Below are 17,714 nucleotides of genomic sequence, written 5' to 3' on the forward strand. Positions count from 1 at the left end.
TCTAATCCTAGTCAAGATAACATATAAATTAAGGGATTGCAAAGACGTAAAAACAAACATCCCCCCCCCCCCCCCATGGGAAATCTCATCTTTTATGGAGTCCAGTTTTATATCTGCTTATTTGCACCCAGAGCCTTTTTGGGTAAAAGAAGTGTTAGCGATCAGTATGTCATTGCTTTATATCTCAGATCATAGTGAAAAAAAATTGGACGAATCCGATTAGTTTTCTTTTGGTACCTTTTAGGGGTTTAATTAAGTAAGAACCCACAGCCAAAAAAAGTACATGTAGACCACTCTTAGGGGTTCTTTTCAAAACTTTAGACTTGTAAGCATTCTGTCACTTTAAAATATGGGATTACCCACTGTTACTACTTGCGGTTTAATGAACGCATGGAAAAATCCAAGAAACTCTGATAGAATGTTGGGATGTGTACATGCATGTTAATTTCTCTTTTTCCCTCACGACGGTACACCACGGGAGGACAATCTCGAGTGTAATGGTAAGCAATGTTTTATTTTGTTTTGTGTTATTTTATGCTACCATGCAAAAGTAAACTTATTATGCATGGATTAACTATCAAAAAGAAACTACAAGTAACTGGCCAGTGATCTTTACCCATGCGTTTTGTTTTGTATAAAGACTAAACTAGCATAATTTTCTGACTACAAGGGCAAAACCTATCTTTAAGTTATCCCTCTGGGTTCAACTTAGTAGATCTTAAAACTGAACTTCATGAAAGACAAAAGTACCCTCCCAGGAGTTACCGCTTTTTTTCTGAAAAATTATGTGTGGTTTTACATCATTGCGATCCCTAACTTTTATATAATGTTATCTTGACAATAAATTTTCATTTTCTAGGTTTGGCAACTCGTAACTTGCAACTCCAACTCACAACTCACAACTCCGGAACTCGCATTCTTCCCACACCCCTAGCACATACATGTACATGTTAGCCTTTTCACCAAAAAGTAAAAGGCTCAGAATTCAAAGCAGCTGGCTTTTTAGTAGGTTGTGAGCACTTGAGGAGAACCTTGTAAATGGCCCACGAATTTTCCACTATACATGCCTCATTAATAAACTTGAGACTGAATTTAATCCATTAAAGAAGCGATGAGATGTAAAGGGAAGTGAAAAGTGCTACTAAAGTTTTAAATCTTACCTATTTTAAAAGTACAGTCGAACCTCGATTATCCGGACTCGTCGGGACCTCGGTAAATAGTCCGGATAATCGAAAATATGAATATTAATGAGATAGAAATGTAAACAAAAGGTTACAGCCAAGAAAACATCATTTTAATTGTGAAATCTACACAGCCGGTAACAAATGAGCCAATCGGATATCAGCTGAACGCATCTGGATATTTCTTTGCCTCATCGCACATGCGAATTTTGAAAAGCGCAAAGGATAATACGCTGTTTCAACAGTCTTTTGAAAGGATTATTGGGCTTTTTGCGACTTTGAGTTTTCAAGATCACAGCTAATTAATATTCATAAAAAAATTGGGACCAGAGAAAAAAGTCCGGATAATCGAGGTCCGGATAATCGAGGTTCGACTGTCGCATTGTTGATGACTTACTTCACTTCTTTGTTGCTTGTTAGAAGAGGTTTCTCTCTAATCTTGCTTTCCAATGTACGAGATCTACATGAAATTAAGGTAGTTTGGCATACATGACAATCACATTATCAAAACATTTTAAGGCTGCTACCTTCAACGCTAGCTGTTGGTAACAAATCCATGCACCGGACAGTGTCATTCAACATTCAACACTGCCACGTAAATGCCAAGCCTGTATCGGCCACGTGGAGCTGGAAATAATGTGCAAGTCTTAAGCTGTTAAGCGACCTCCTATGTGCTGAAATTGCAGAGTTTTTTTAGAAATTGTTACACGGTTAACAACTCTATTGTTGCTTTTAATTGCTTTACTTGCAATTATGGCAGTTTCATTTATCTCACGTTATCTTGTGGATGTTGTGTTGAAGACCGCGTTCTTCGCAACTTGCATTGTCTTATAGTCCGTTGAACTTATATCATTTTCAATTTTACAATAAACTCACTGTGTGTTTTTTATTCCCATAGGTTATTTCAATAAAGTGATTATCAATTATTGCTTTTAATTTTTACTTACATACGTATGCTAAGACGGTCCTGCCACTGAACTGGCATATTTTAAGTGATTTTTATATCGTTCGATTAGGTTCGATTGGGTTTGGAAATCGAACTCAATCGAACTCTCACACAAATTTTTTGGTTCGATTGTGTTCGATTTCCGAACTAATCGCACCCAATCGTTCGATTAAGTTCGATTGGGTTCGATTAAGTTCGCTTACCGAACTGTTCGATTAGTTTCGTCGGGCTAAGAGATTTTAGACCACGAATCAGATGAGATCTGACTAACAATCTGTTCAGCATGGATAACTACTGATTGAGAATTAATACTTCTGGATCTTGCTAAGAATAAAATTGTTTTGAGAACAGATTGATCAATCAAGTCTTGTGTGTCTGGGTGGGTTTTTCCCAGAAGTGAAATAAAAGATGACAGACGATGTTACATGTCCGCACTTCATGCAAATTTGGATCCACGCATCATGCACGTGATGGTCATAGCCTCCCACGCACTCGTTTTTAGGGGACTCGTATTACCTCCTCCCTCGTGGGGAGGAGGTAATTCGAGTCCCCTAAAAACGATTGCGTGGGAGGCTAGTGATGGTCAAGGTTCAACAAAGGAAATAGTTTGAGGCATAAATTTTAAAACTTTTCTCTAAAGACCATTACCTGCAGTACGAAACATTCCCAGATTAAAATGGCACGTGTATAACTGAAGGATTACCATTCCAGAAATATGTGAATTTAATCCATCAAAGAGGGCAATCTAGCCGTCATGGAGATGTAAAATCAGAGTTTAAAATCTTACCTGGTTTAGCATTGTTGACATGCAGCCCACAACAAACTCGTCCAAAGGGAAGCTAACTTGCCTTCTCTACTTTTGTCCAAAATGGTGGCCTACAAATGTAAATAACTAGAGTCTTGCGCAACTTGTAACTCATTTTTAAATACAAATGCAGTTATGACTATATTTTATTCTTTAAGAGTGTAATAAAAGTGTCATCTTCCGTGTGGGAGAGTTTGTTGAAGGCGAATGTCCAAGTAGAAAATTCTTTTCAAAGCAGGCAGATTCTGTTGCAAGAAGTCTCTACGCCGAAAACAATATTCGTTCACGATAATCCTGAACCAATGTTAAATAGTGATTAAGATAACAATTTAATTAGTAATATGAAGGTGAGCTTATAAACTGAAAATTGTTCTCCAGTTGAAACAGCTGAAACTAGCACATAAATCAGCCACGAGACTTTATAATTAAGCTTACCTTTACTTTTCAATCGTGGTGCTGAGATCTTCAACAGTGGCACGTCATTTCGAATTCAACCAAACGGTAAGACCAAAACCTTTCTCTGGTGATTTGTAGGAACTGAAACGCAAACATTGAAAAGAACATGAAAACTGTTCGATGCAGGAAGACAAACAAAGACAAACCCTGATGACTGCGTACATGCATGTATTAGACCACCAAATCAACCAGGAGAAATTCCTTAAAAACACACATCAAATGAACTGATTTGACTCCTTACCTTTGCTGTCAGAACGAGAGGAAACGAAAAAGCCCAAAACAATTTTACGAAAGCCGAGGAGGGACTTCGGACTTCAGACTTCGGACTTCGGACTTCGGACTTCTGACTTCCGACTTCCGACTTCCGACTTCCGACTTCGGACTTCTGACTTCTGACTTCCGACTTCCGACTTCCGACTTCGGACTTCCGACTTCCGACTTCCGACTTCCGACTTCCGACTTCTTTTTTTAATTTTTTTATTTTTTTTTTATTTTTTATTTTTTTTTTTTTGAAATAAACTCTAGTGAAGTAACAAACGGCAAAATGTTTTTGCTCGTTTTTAGTTTGTTCTGTAGTGCCGACATTCTTTCGCTGAAATTGACTTCTGATCTATAAGGTTATAGGGGTAACCTCTGTTGCGTAGTCTCTGTTTGAATAGAGTGATGTTTTCTTCAAATTTTGTTTTTGAAGAGTTTTTTCTGAGATGTGATAAGGCTTCGCCTTTGGTAAAGCCTATCCTGACGCCTGGAGGGTGGCACGAAGAAAAATGCGTGTACTGGAACGTTTCTGTCGGTTTGAAGTTCGTGCGCACGTCAAGTTTTGATTCTTTTTTTAGTCCTTCGCCCTTGTATACACATGTGTCAAGGAAAGTGATTTCAATATCTGAAATTTCAGCCGTGAATTTTATGGTCGCATGATAGTTGTTGGCTAGCTCTATAAAAGTTTGGATTTCATTTTTGCTTACGTTCCATAGAGAGAAGACATCATCGATGTATCTTTTCCATGCAAGCAGTTTTGTAGCACTACGGCCAATTATTTCTGTTTCGATCTCTGCCATGAAAATATTGGCAAAGGATACTGCCATCTTTGTACTCATTGCGGTCCCGTATCTTTGGAGGTAGTTTTTTCTATTAAAGATTTAACGTTAAGATTTACGGTCAACCCAGGTCACGCGTGAACGATATTTTTGAAATTTGAACGGAGTTTTGAAATTTACATGTCAGTTTTGAAAATTTCAGAGTTCCCGTATAAATTTCCCTGGCTTATTGACGGTATAAAGCTATGAATTTTTCTTTACATTGCAAAATTTAAAATTTAAGAATAACAATTGTTTCCCAAGTATTTTGAATCTTTTTTTCAGTCAATGCGTCTTTTTCGGAACGATTTCCAGAGAAATATCCAACATTCCATTCACACGTCGGGCATTACAAAGAGAAATTCGAATGTTCATTTCATTCTTAGAAATACTGCTCACGCGTGACCTGGATTGACTGTAACGTTAAATCCGTGAGCCCCAAAATTAAACATTGCGCATTTTCAGCGTCACGCAATATTTCCGTCATATCCTGCACGTAATGCTTTTTGGGTGTTTTTTCGCTGTTCACACCCATGTTGGAACGTGATTTGTACTACAATGATTAGGTATAAAATATGTTCCCTCACTGTCTTGTTCTAACTCCCTGACGAAGTCTGTGTTATCAGACGAAACCGGTAGTAGATAATAAAGAAGTTGACAAGATCTGTTGCTGTGTGCTGCTCACTAGAGTTTATTTAAGAAAAAATTTAAAAAAAAGTAAAAAAAAAATAAAATAAATAAAAAAAATTAAAAATAAAAAAAAAGTTGGAAGTCGGAAGTCGGAAGTCGGAAGTCGGAAGTCGGAAGTCGGAAGTCGGAAGTCGGAAGTCGGAAGTCGGAAGTCGGAAGTCGGAAGTCGGAAGTCGGAAGTCGGAAGTCGGAAGTCGGAAGTCAGAAGTCAGAAGTCGGAAGTCGGAAGTCGGAAGTCGGAAGTCGGAAGTCGGAAGTCGGAAGTCGGAAGTCGGAAGTCGGAAGTCGGAAGTCGGAAGTCGGAAGTCAGAAGTCAGAAGTCCGAAGTCGGAAGTCCCTCCTCGGCTTTCGTACAATTTGCGTCCCAGTGGCCACGAAGATATCTTTTCGGAGCTGCTGTGAAGTGAGGTTTCCGAGAGCCGCTCCCATGGCCCAAACTAAACTGAAAGTGTGTCATTTCGAAGTCTTAAACTAAAAGGGTCATTGCTTAGAAGCAATCATGCAAAACGGCACGTAACTGAGGTCATCTAAAACGTTGCACGCCACTCGAGTGTCGCCAAATAGTGTCTAAGAATAATTATTGTAAATCAATCCGTGTTGACATTAGATTGTATCTTGATTTTGTATTCTGGAACTTAATGGATCTATAGTGTAATTGATTGACATAAGTGTCAAAATAGTCTACCATTGTATTGGAAAAGATAAATTTGTAAAATCGAAGCTCATGTATCAGTTGATACGAAAGTTCGGAGTTGTTAGAGATTGAGAAATGTAAACAGTATATGATGGAGAACGAAATAAAGAATTGTTGAAAGGAGAAAGATACAGTCCTCTTATTGAGTCGAACCAGTGCCGGGATTGCTTTTGTCTAAATCAACTGCACTGATTTTTGAACCAGAAAGAACATACAAGTCATATTTTTTCTGCTTGTGGAACTGAAGAACTGCAGCTGCCTAGTACCCAGGGCCCGGCTGTTCGAAATCATCTCTGGCAGGGGGGGGGGGGGGGGGGGGGGGGCGGCTGGCAGCTACGTTTGATCTTGCCGCTTTTCGGAAAGTGATGATCGCCCCAGTAAAGAAATCTGTCAATCATTCGAAAACCGTAACGAGCATGCGCGAAATGCAAAGGTTTGTCCGTGGGCGACTTCAGTTGTCGTTTATTCACTGTTAGCATGTTTTTTTGCAATCTCGTACCCAGAGTCCTCAGGCTTTTTGGTCAGCGGGGCGGCGCCAGGAGAGACTCTGGGATCATGGAATTTCTTATCCCAGAAAACGTGGGATTCCGGTCTTTGTGCGCATGCTTAAGATTAAAGCGGAAGTCAAATGCCCCAAAATGGCAGCTGCGTTACTGTTATTGGGCCTGAAGGTTTTATCGGGCCTTGAAAGTGTTCGAGAAAGCCAAAATTGATTCTACACGCGATCAAAAGGAACTGGATTTTTTAACGTAAGAGCGGATCAAAGCAACTGGATTTTTTTTCATGTAAGAGCGAGCGAAAGGTGGACTTAATTCGACGTTGCCACAACAGACAAGTAACAGACAAGTAACATATTTCTTTATTATTGTTTATACTTACAAATAAAAAGGAACCATCACGTCTCCTCTCACAGAACTGAGCAGCTGACTGTGTATTAAATTTATGTTCAAATTACCTTCTCCCTTTCCCTTAACAGTTTATTTCCAAATGGGATTCAATGAACACATACATGTTACCATTAATTTGAAAATAATTTAAATCACCCCTTAATATAAGTTATATTTACTGTTGTAAATTAAGTTTTTTTTCGTCTCAAAATTTTTTAATTTTATTGGACTGAATTACGTGTACGCTTTTCTTAAAGTGCCGAATTTAAGAATGTCATATGTGTTCGAATGCAAGCTTAAGTACAATTTCAACATCAGCATATTTAATACATGCCATGAATTCAGGAGCAGCTGTGAATTTTTTTTTCTGAATAAACATTCCCTTTGCCTAGCTTTTGGCAAAACTGATAGAGAGTGCTCACATCTTGCATGCTTCTAGTGCTGTAGAGTTGCTCCCAGGTATACTAATAATGTATCTAGAAATAAAATGAAGTAGTATAACAGAGATTGGATAATTGTGCCAACAGGCTTTGAAAATAAGGATAGTGAGTTGTGTTGAGGTTTAATTTGTTAGCTATTCTGCCTAACCACAGAGTAATAATTATATATGAGAACTGTATGGAGCGTGGTAATCATGCCACCTCTCATGATTCGGTAAATTGCATTATAATGTGATTGTTGAGAGACTGTTGATATCCTCACTATGGTACTTCATTTAGTCAGCCAATTTCTATACCATGTATATAATCTCCTTAGTCTGTTCTTGTATACATGCAATCAAGGTAAAATAATTTAAAACTATCTTATGTGAGTTCTCTAATAAATTTGGGTGCAGTGTAGGAAGCACAGAGAAGGGGTCAATAGATTGGGGAAATTGGGTTTATATTAAATTGACATAAATTTTGGTGGGGCCTGACTTCATCTGGTCGTGGAGTGTACACTTTAACTAAGAGCTGAGTCAGATAGCTCAGATACTGACACACATTACCTAATGTATTCTGATTGATTAGGGCACATTACTGGTAAATTGATAATTTCTGAATGATTTGCCATTTCTTTTGAGTCGGCTCGATGGTGATGTGATTAGGTATCACACATTTACTTGACTTCAGGCAAGGGAAGTATTATACTCAACCAACACTCTGCAGCTGAATAGTATAATATAATCTCTTCTCTGATCTTGCAGCTCTTGCTTTGACGACAGATAATTACTATTGTCAAACTTCCCAATATCCTGAATGATTGGCACAGTGTTGTGAGACCTTTGCTGAAGTCTGTGTAAATTATACAGCGCTTGTGGGAATTTGTGGTCCCTTGACAATAATGTTAGCTAAGAACTAAAACTGAAAATTGTCAAACGTGACTCTTAGTTCAAGCCTTTCCTGGCCTCTGATTGTCTATTAGGCCACAATCTAAGTCATCCAGCATATTGCATAATGTTTGTGGGACTGGACCAAGCCTAGTGAGCTGCATTGATCAAAGGTCTAGAACAATAGAAATACACATTCAAAATAATAATTCAAAATCATATAAATTTGTCATACCATCAGTTACAAAACTGTATCTAAAGATGTTTCAAATTTCTTTTAAGCTTGTTAACAGAATAAACAATAATGCTAGTGATGTTTCTTTAACCCATAAAATATATTGAATAGTAATTTATTAATTTTTTTTTTTTTGGGGGGGGGGGAGGGGGTCTAACAAGCATTGACTGTAAAACTTTATGTTTCATCTATAATCACTCTATGATTAACAGTTTTGTTAACAAATTATACTTAAAAATTCTATATACTTGATGAGATAATGGTTACACATAATTTTATTAGTTACCCCCAACAGGGAAGGGGAAGGGAGTAAAGGACCCATTGGAATCCTTGGAATGTTCAACAAAAATATATATTTAATAGACTTGTCATACTTTAGTAAATATTGAATGTAGTTTTTTTGCAAGCTAGTATTGCAGTGTCTGAAAGTTTTTTCTTTTGTTTGGTTATCAGTGCAAAATAACAATAAACGATATGATTCACTAAGAAGTATAATTTTTATGCTAAAACCTGCTGGCTACCACAATTAAATTTCTTGCTAATATTTACTAGCAATAATAATTACATGAATGAATATTACATGAAGAAATGATAGAAGGGGTTGTTTTCACCAAATTATTCAGTAAAATCCATCTACTGCCAAAATAATTATGTTAGTAAATTTGCCAATTACAAGTGGAGTGTTTGATAAGGATATAATTATGATGAAAGTGGTCACTTTCTGCACAAGGCTGTGCAAGCATTATCTACAGGTCATATGCCACACAAACTTGGGGTACTTGGCTTCCATGTTTATGTACAACAGGTACACTTGCAGTAGAATGAAATCGAACAGGGGCCTTCTCCTGTATCTCCTCAATAATAGCGTCCAATTAATTGAACCCTTCAAGGGAAAACTTGGTGTTCTTCCTTATAACATATAGCACAGAAAGTCACACCACCGCTCATCTATTTTTTTTTAACAACAAATGGTACTTTAGACATGATTTCACACTTTGCAACAGCACAATTGCTTTGGCCTCTCAACAGGAATATTTGTCTGCAAGGGAACCCACAGTTTTCTTGTCTCATACTTCGTCAATGGAGTATTTGCATGTTTTTTCAGATGAAGGGAAAAATAATATTTTAAAAAGGTTGGATTATTTTTACTTACATATATATTAATGTACAGCACATTAACAGAGTACAGTTAAACTATCAGTACCTTCATCTTTATTTTAAACTCAGCTAGTGTACATTATTTGTTGAGTTATATAAAAACTCCAAGCAATATATTATGTTATAACTTTTGTATATTTTAAGATTGAGAAAGCTTAATATTCATAAGCCTCATATTGATTTCTTTTATTGAGCCTCCACTCCACTACTTGAGTTTTTTTCTTTTCATTGTTTGTCTGTGTACATGTGGGAAATAAATAAATGCAAAGATTTTAAGGTACTTCTGCATTTCGAAGTCCAGCTTCAGGCTTCAGTATTATCTACACCTGTTTTTTGACTTGTCAAGTTGGGTGGCTCTTCACTGTCACAGTGTGTTGACTTTCTTGCAGAGAAGATGGTAGTAAGTAACGAACAACAAGTCTTTATTCTCAACTGCCCTATACTGTAAAAGTAATCTTTAAATCTGTATGTACTATTACATTTGAGATTAAACTTTCATCTGAAGGTAACCTAACACCACGGCCCTTTACACTTTTTAGGACGTAATTGTTCTTATTTTGCATGGAACATGGAACAGTTAGAACAAAATCTGCCAAAATTCTCAAAACAAAATCTCTCAAAATTTAAGAAAAATGTTCAACACACCATTACCTCCGCCTCAAAGGGGCAATTTTTTCTGAATTATTTTTCTTTGGCAAGCTGGCCATGGGCCGTGACTGACAAAAGTGAAACCTTTGCTCTCGTGTGCGGTGTTTGATCATCGTAGAGATGTCTTCGGCGTTTCCCTTGTGGCAAAACCGAAAGGGAATTAATCGAAACGGCAACCTGAGATGGACTCCACTCCACACCAGATCAGTCATCTCCAAATTTTTATCCACGACAAGGTTTATAGATGTTGAAGAACTTCTCTATTTTTCCATGATAACCTTCACTAGTAAGTAACATGTTCGAAATATTTAGTACGTTGACGACACCAATGTCCTCTCTAATACGTTTAATGTTTCCATACTTGCGAACGGCTTCACCAATTCGTTCTCCTACCGCTTTTCTCCCAAACTGACTGATATAATGATATTTTCCGAAAATAATTTTTTGCAGCAGCGACGGTAATCAGTTTAAACTGCTCGCATTTGGCCGTGTCATTTTACCGTCGTATGACAGTAGTGGCAAACTTCCTACGATAAAACGGCTAATGTTTAGTCGGCTCGAAATTGTTTCACTGACATAATTCAAAACCCGTCTTTGAATTGGAGTCCTTCTTATTTTAGGTATGAAAAAAATAACATAAAATAACCGTGACACACACATAAAAATTACAAAACAGCGAGTTTGACATTTCAAATCTCCCTCCAAAATAAGGAAGTTGGTTGGGGGGTTTCCGGTTTGGTTAACTTCCGCAAATGACCAACGGACTTCCTGTCGGTCTTCCATTGTTATGCAGACAACCAATCGAAAAAATTAAATTTTTCCATTATCCCAGAGTCTCTCCTGGCGCCGCCCCGCTGACCAAAAAGCCTGAGGACTCTGGGTACGAGATTGGTTTTTTTGCGGTAGTACGAAGTTTGAACACTACGATCAATCAAGACCGCTGGAATGAGATGCCAGCTTTGTTTTAGGTTAGTAGAGCCGTCAGCATTGAAATTGCGAGCGACATGTTCTCAGCTGAGCTGAGATTTTACCAGCGAGTGTATGTGGTGAAGAATATGATTTGTAATGTAGCGAACGATTATGGTTTTCGTCGTCTCAGAAAGATATTGTACGTCGACAAAATAGTAGATTTCAATTTCGATTCTTGTTCAGTTCTGAAGAAACTAGAAACCACACAGTGTTTCACGACTGTCATCGCGAAAGCCCAGAATGTAAGCTTATTTCTCAAGATCGGCTTGGAACTTTAGTGTAAGCTTATTAACAGTATTTGTCCCACATTTTATGCGTATTAACTGTTGAAAGCGTAGTTACAAATGAAACAGCATGTTTATTTTATGGAATTCTCCCTCTGTTTAAATTTTGCGTGACGACAGTTATTCCTTTAAGGTTAATTTTAATGCACAAATGGTGTAAATGCATACACAAGGTTTTTAGATAAGAAAATGTTGCAACTGGAAAGGATAGCTTATAAAGATCTCAGAAGAAGATTGCTTAACATTATTGTGAATAGAGCTACCAGGTTTGAATGAGCGGTTGCAAGGGTGTATGTGTCTTGTTTGTACGGGGAGATTAACGTACGTGAAAAGACATTCAAGTTCTTATTCTCTTGTGCAAAAAATTGGGAAGTTGAGCTCAGTAGCACCGGGTGAACAATGTACTGATACACTGAGATCCTGCAGAAACCACATGCATGTGCAAAAAACCTTGGAAGGTACATGTAAATATTATTGTCTTATCTGTCACCCTTACAGATGTCCATGACCACCTGTATCGGTATGGTGGTTTTCCCCCATTGGTGGATGTCAAAATGGGGCTACTGGGAATACACCCTAAAACCCAACTGCAAGGGAGATACAGTACCAAATAGATCCTGGGATGGCAAATCAACCATGGTTTTCTATGTATGCAACAGCCATTTTGAAGAAGACAATCTAAATTATAACCTCTTGATTACTGAAGTGTTTCTAAAAATTCGAGGATTATCCAAGCTGACCACATTACTCTGCAGTATAATAATGTCATCAGTACATCACAATATACATCAGAACTGCATCATATTGCAATAGTTTTATTGGTACATATTGTGTAACATAGTCAAGTGTAATTAGCATATCGTAAATTATGCAATTACTGCACATTTTCACACACTTGCACAGTGTAACGACTGGCTGGAGTATTGCTGTTTAGCACCCTGCCTCTTTTATGTTTCAGTTCTCACCCCAGAGGTATGATAGACAAAATCTAAAATAATGAAAGGTTACTTCACCTCTTCCTTTAAAATGATGAGATTTATTACCAAGCATACATAATGAATTCAAAAGTCAATATTAATTTTGTGGCTCACTAGGCAAAGTTGAAGAGCAAAGTGCTGCTTACCTCACCTCTCAACTTTTCATCGTTCAGAAGAGATTGGAAAAGAAAAATCTATTGTTGAGGTATGATAGTAACATTTTAACTAATTAAAGCAAAACAAAAAATTAGATCACCAGAACCTCTACAGTTTGTTGACTCTCAGTGGGTAGTTGCTGTAAAGGGAGGAAATTCTACAGTGTACATAAATGAAAAGATAGGGAAGATAACGATAAAGTGGAATGAAGGAAGTCTTACTACCTCTCGCGCGAGTCAATTTCTACAGGAGCAGGTCTAACACTGTGAACTATGTGTCAGATCTAGATACAGCCAACCCTCTCTTAAGCGACAACCCTTGGTGCACGACAAAGTGGTCTCTTACAGGAAAGATCAACAAAATAAGCCTAATACTGGACTGATAAATTAATTACCTAAAAATATTACCCTAGCAGCTAAAATTAGACAGATACAAACTAATTTATTTGATTTTTTCACATCTATTCATTCTTCTCACGAAATTTTGTGTAACATTTTGGAACAAATCACTGAAACAATTCCCATTTACGTACAGATCTAATTATAGTAATCTTCTCTGTCTGTAAACTGTCAGTTGTCCGGGGTAGCGTCATTAATAATTGAACTCTTGTTACTTCTGAGAAATTATTTACTCACATCATACGCAAATATGTTGGGTGGTCGCTTACCGGAAACAGAAAACAAAAGAATATGTCAAATTTCTGGCCTAAAAAGTGGTTGCGGTCCCTTAGAAATTTGGGTGATGATCGCTTTTACGAGAGAGCTCTTGAAACAGTATTTAACTGAGAAACAAAACGGTTGTTTACGAAGGGTCGCTTACGAGAAGTGGTCGCTTTGAGAGAGTTGACTGTACTGATCCTCTCCTGGGTCAGCTAGTCATCGGTTGCAGTATTTTCGTTTTTCGCTGCAGAATTTGCATCCGTGATCCCTCTTGATGACCAAACTTCAGGTAAAAAAGCGACCGAAACCTTCCTGTGTTGTTTGGACGTCGAATAGCCAAATTGTTTTCGAATCCACACAGACGCGCATTAGAAAGATTTTTTGGGACCACTTTTCGACCGCGCTTGGTAACCGTTCACAAAAATTACGGGTGTGACCTGGGCTCCAGTTATCTTTTCTATTCAAAATGGCGGCTGTTTGTTTCGAATTCTTGAACACTGCTGTACGCGTCAGGCTCACCGCGTTTCATCAGATTCTTATTTTAATGGGGGAAAAACGAATAAGCGAGGTTCATACTGGTGGAGTGCAAGGTAAGCAAACCTTTCCCATTGCATTTGACGTTATCGTATTTCTAAAAAAAAAAAACATGCTAAAAAGTGGTCCCAAAAGGTTGGTCCGTGGGACCACTTTGATGTCAAACTTTTAACGTCTAAAGAAACTCACTAAAATGTACTGTTTATGTCCATAAACTGTTAAACTGAAATGTTTTCCAAAAATTACCTTTTGTTAATCTTCCAACTGTACATGAAGTAAACATGCTTTATGCATCAGTCAATTATGCACCTACCAATGTTAAGCCCGAGGGGGGGGGGGGGGGGGGGACCCCGGGCATATGTGGGGCATTTGACCTCTTTTGCCTTCCCCACCCTCGGGAGTTTGACTTAGAATCAGGGCCCCAGGGTGGGGACGTTTGCTTTTTTTTTGCTAGATTTGTTGATTATTTTCCTCGGATTACAGAAAGCATTAAAGGAGTTTAAAATATAAAAAAAAAGCTTGGCAATTTATATCAATTATTTGTAAAATATACACAACAACTACTATGAACTTTAGGGATATTACTTCCCTAAGGTAGGGATATTTGATCTTATTTGACCCAGTTTTGGGGCTCCACGGTGGGGACTTTGACCAAAAAATCTTCTGAAAAGTCAAATGCCCCACATATGCCCGGGGTCCCCCCCTCGGGCTTAACATTGATAGGTGCATTAATTACAGCAGTGCCCATCATCCCCCCCCCCCCCCCCCGGGTATTAGTGGTACATTTTCCACATTTTCTAGCCTGGGTATTAGCCTATCCCAGAACATTTGACGGTCTTGTGATTTTTGCTTCATAGCATTCTCACTTTGTTTTGGTGATGAGTTCAGCAAAGAAAATATATTTTTTGTGATTACCTATGCCTATGGCGGGCAAAAATGAGATGGTATATTGATTTCACAGAATGAAAGATCACTGGAACACTAATAAGAAATAAGGCTTAGTTTAGCCTTACTTAACTTTCATTTACAAATATGAAGGTAAGCCCTGGAACAAAGAAATCAACTAGTTTTTTAATGTACCCCATGGGTGAGCTGGAATAGGGGGGTGGGGGAGGAGGAGAAGATGGGTACCACTGAAAAATGATGGATGCAAATTATATACTAACTGGATTTGCAAGAACATAATGTACAGAAAACTGGGCACATTTTCCACGATAAAGACTACAGGAATCTTTGACATGAGCAAAAATGATCTCACCTAGAAATCATCTCTAAGTCTACCTACTTTCTACTGTTACCTCCTGAAGAAAAACCCTAAATATCAACCCTGAATCTCAGCTTAGTAAAGTTAACCATTATCTTCATAACCATTACCAGTATATAATTTAATGCCAGCCTATTAATTTTGTTATTTCACCTAATTTTATTATTAATACTGTAATCAAATAACACAGCAACAACCTAAAAATGTGACTTGCATTCTTCTTTTTTTTTTGTCAATACAATCAAGTGTCAGATATCAAATCAGATGCCTATCAGTGCCTGATTAAATCCATCTGATTTTATTGCAGGTGACATGTTGCTTCCAATGAGAGTGCACAAAAATTAATCCCTGGTAAGAATAGATAATGAACTAACGTGTGCGCCCAGCATTAGGAAGATTTAGTTTTACATTTTTTGCTAGATTACGCTGGCGCTTTTTGTTGGAGGCAGTCTTCCTTAACTTTAACTGATGTTTTTTCATTACTTTCTCCTCCCTTTATCCCTTTAAAACTTGACTGCTTGTGCTGTTGATGCTTTTATCTTTGATTTTCTTCTTGATATCGAAGTGGGTTGTACCCTGATTCTGGCCCTGCCATTGTGGAGAATAGGTAGAACGAGTCCATTTTGATCTTTCCCAAAATTTACAAAAGCTGTTGCAAGTGCTGCTAGCGGGGCCATTGTCCTCTTGATTTTAAAATGCTTTCCGATCATGTGTCGGCTATTTAATTGGTAAATTACTACTTACTTTTAAGCCAGAATTTGGTACTGATGTCTAATAACTAACTTTTATTACACTTATTACACAGGTTATACCTTGACAAGATGAAGAGGAAGCAGTGTTTCCATGGTAGAGTTGCAACTTACATTGTTGCAAGTTAAGCACAGCACTTCACTTCTTAGGTTGAAGAAAAATGTTTTGAGAAATGAGAGCTTAAAGTGTTGGGAGATCAAACTATTGCTTTGGCATTGACTGGTACAGTGAACCAGCATTCGGCAGAATTCCTGAAAAAACTCAGAAGCACACTGCTGTTCCCCTTTTTGAAACCTGCTGTTAATGCTGGGAAGCATGCTCATAAGAGAGATGGGATGAACTAATCCAGGGGCAGTCTTGTAGGTACTGATGAAGGATTTGGTACTGCACAAAATGCAGGGCTCTCCTGTGGAACATTGATTAACTTATAAGCTAGTGTACTGTAAATACTGTACATGGATATTAATATTATTTTATGTCTTTTACTTGGTGATAAGAAAATGATTTTGAAGATGGTGGAAAACAATGAGCCCCATTATTAAGGATAGTACAGTACCTCTTCCAGTCCTCTATTTTCATAGGTCCCCTAGTACTGTAGCTCCCATTGTTATCTGCGGGGGATCCGTTGTTCCCAACCAATGACCTATTGTTTCGTTCTCCAATCACAGACCTCGTCTGAATAGCTACTGTCTTTCTCATTTTTAACAAGTACATTCTCCTAACTGTTGTTGTTCTCCCGTGGTGATTGTTGGCGATTGGAGAATTGTTTCAACATCAAGGTCATTTATGCTGTCTTTGGTAATCGTCATCCGGTCTCCTGCACATGTATATTTGATCAAGTGGTTGATTTGTAAGCCACTCTGAAACCACTGCATTCATATTTGAGCTACAAGGGTTAATTATTCTAACAAGAACTGAGTAAATAACAGTTCATTCTGGTGAAAGTACATTCAAGTAGAGTGACACATTTACCAGACCCTGTATGCATTTTTTGTTGTTAGACTTTTACTCGGTTGCCTTACATGGTTTACAGGGGGAGAATAGCAGGCTAGGGGGTGGACAGATGTCTTACAGAATGGGTTTATTTCAGTGGGGACAAAACACCAAACTTTCTCAGTGGAGCAAATATTAAATTGTGTTTTAACGCATTTCTCTAAATATCATGTTATTTGTACCTAAGATACATTCCTTGCAAATCATGGTGCTTAAGATGTAACCTAGCTAATAGCTAATACAGCCTGTATTTTGAAAAAGTCAGACTATGTTCAACACAGCACTGTATCTTGTCCTATGCAGATAACCCCACCTTTCACACATTCCGTTGAAGGACATCCGTGAACTTTATTGAATTTTGATCTTACCATTGCATTTCAGTGTATGATCTTCATATCAAGAGACATGTGTAAGGACTGTGAACTTATTTTCTTGTGGGCTTCTTCTGAGCTTTTCCACAACTTGGTAAATAAAAATAACTTAAAAATGGATGTTGGTGTCATTGCATTTGTTTGTCTTTCTACCTAAGGGAAATCACCTTTTGGGATACAATTTAATTTTTTACTCTTTTGTGTAAATACTTGGGTCAGTGTAGCTAATTTGGTACGTCACTGGACCTTCTACCTAGATCCAGAGGACTCTGAGATTTTGAATTCTAGATTTCAGTCAGGTTTCATATTTCAAAACCTAGAGACACAAGAGACAAAAATGCAGGGTTACCCATTATTATGATGCATCTCACCTGTTCTTTTAGCAAAACATTTCTCTCTGTTGTGCTGAATGCTGTCAAGACCCTTTGAAAACCTTTGTACTGAAAGCATGGCTTGCAAAATACTATTTGCAAAGCAAGTACTGTTTAAATTTTGAATGCCTTTTGGTGTTAGACACATCTTGAATTGAATGCAACAGCAATTACAACTGAGGAAGGTAAAATCCAAAGAGTTGAACGCTAAATTCCCGCCAAATATTACGTTAAAGTACATCATAAGCCATGTATCAGATTTCAAAAGTGGTCCCAAGTAATTGCTCGTGTGGTTGTAATG

The 17,714-nt window shown here is 37.8% G+C and overlaps 1 protein-coding gene and 1 long non-coding RNA gene across 4 annotated transcripts in view; one reads left to right on the forward strand and one right to left on the reverse strand.

Moving 5' to 3' along the window:
• The window catches only part of LOC146462467 (uncharacterized), a 78,030-nt gene that overhangs the window by 21,286 nt on the left and 39,030 nt on the right, over window positions 1-17,714 (reverse strand). The window lies entirely within an intron of this gene.
• On the forward strand, window positions 13,599-17,005 carry LOC146462469 (uncharacterized). The gene is made up of 3 exons (XR_014857134.1): window positions 13,599-13,720; window positions 15,236-15,279; window positions 15,734-17,005. It is a non-coding gene; the product is annotated as an uncharacterized LOC146462469 (long non-coding RNA).

The sequence above is a fragment of the Pavona decussata genome, unplaced genomic scaffold, assembly GCF_977016875.1.
Source record: "Pavona decussata unplaced genomic scaffold, jaPavDecu1.1 SCAFFOLD_187, whole genome shotgun sequence".
Taxonomy (NCBI): domain Eukaryota; kingdom Metazoa; phylum Cnidaria; class Anthozoa; order Scleractinia; family Agariciidae; genus Pavona; species Pavona decussata.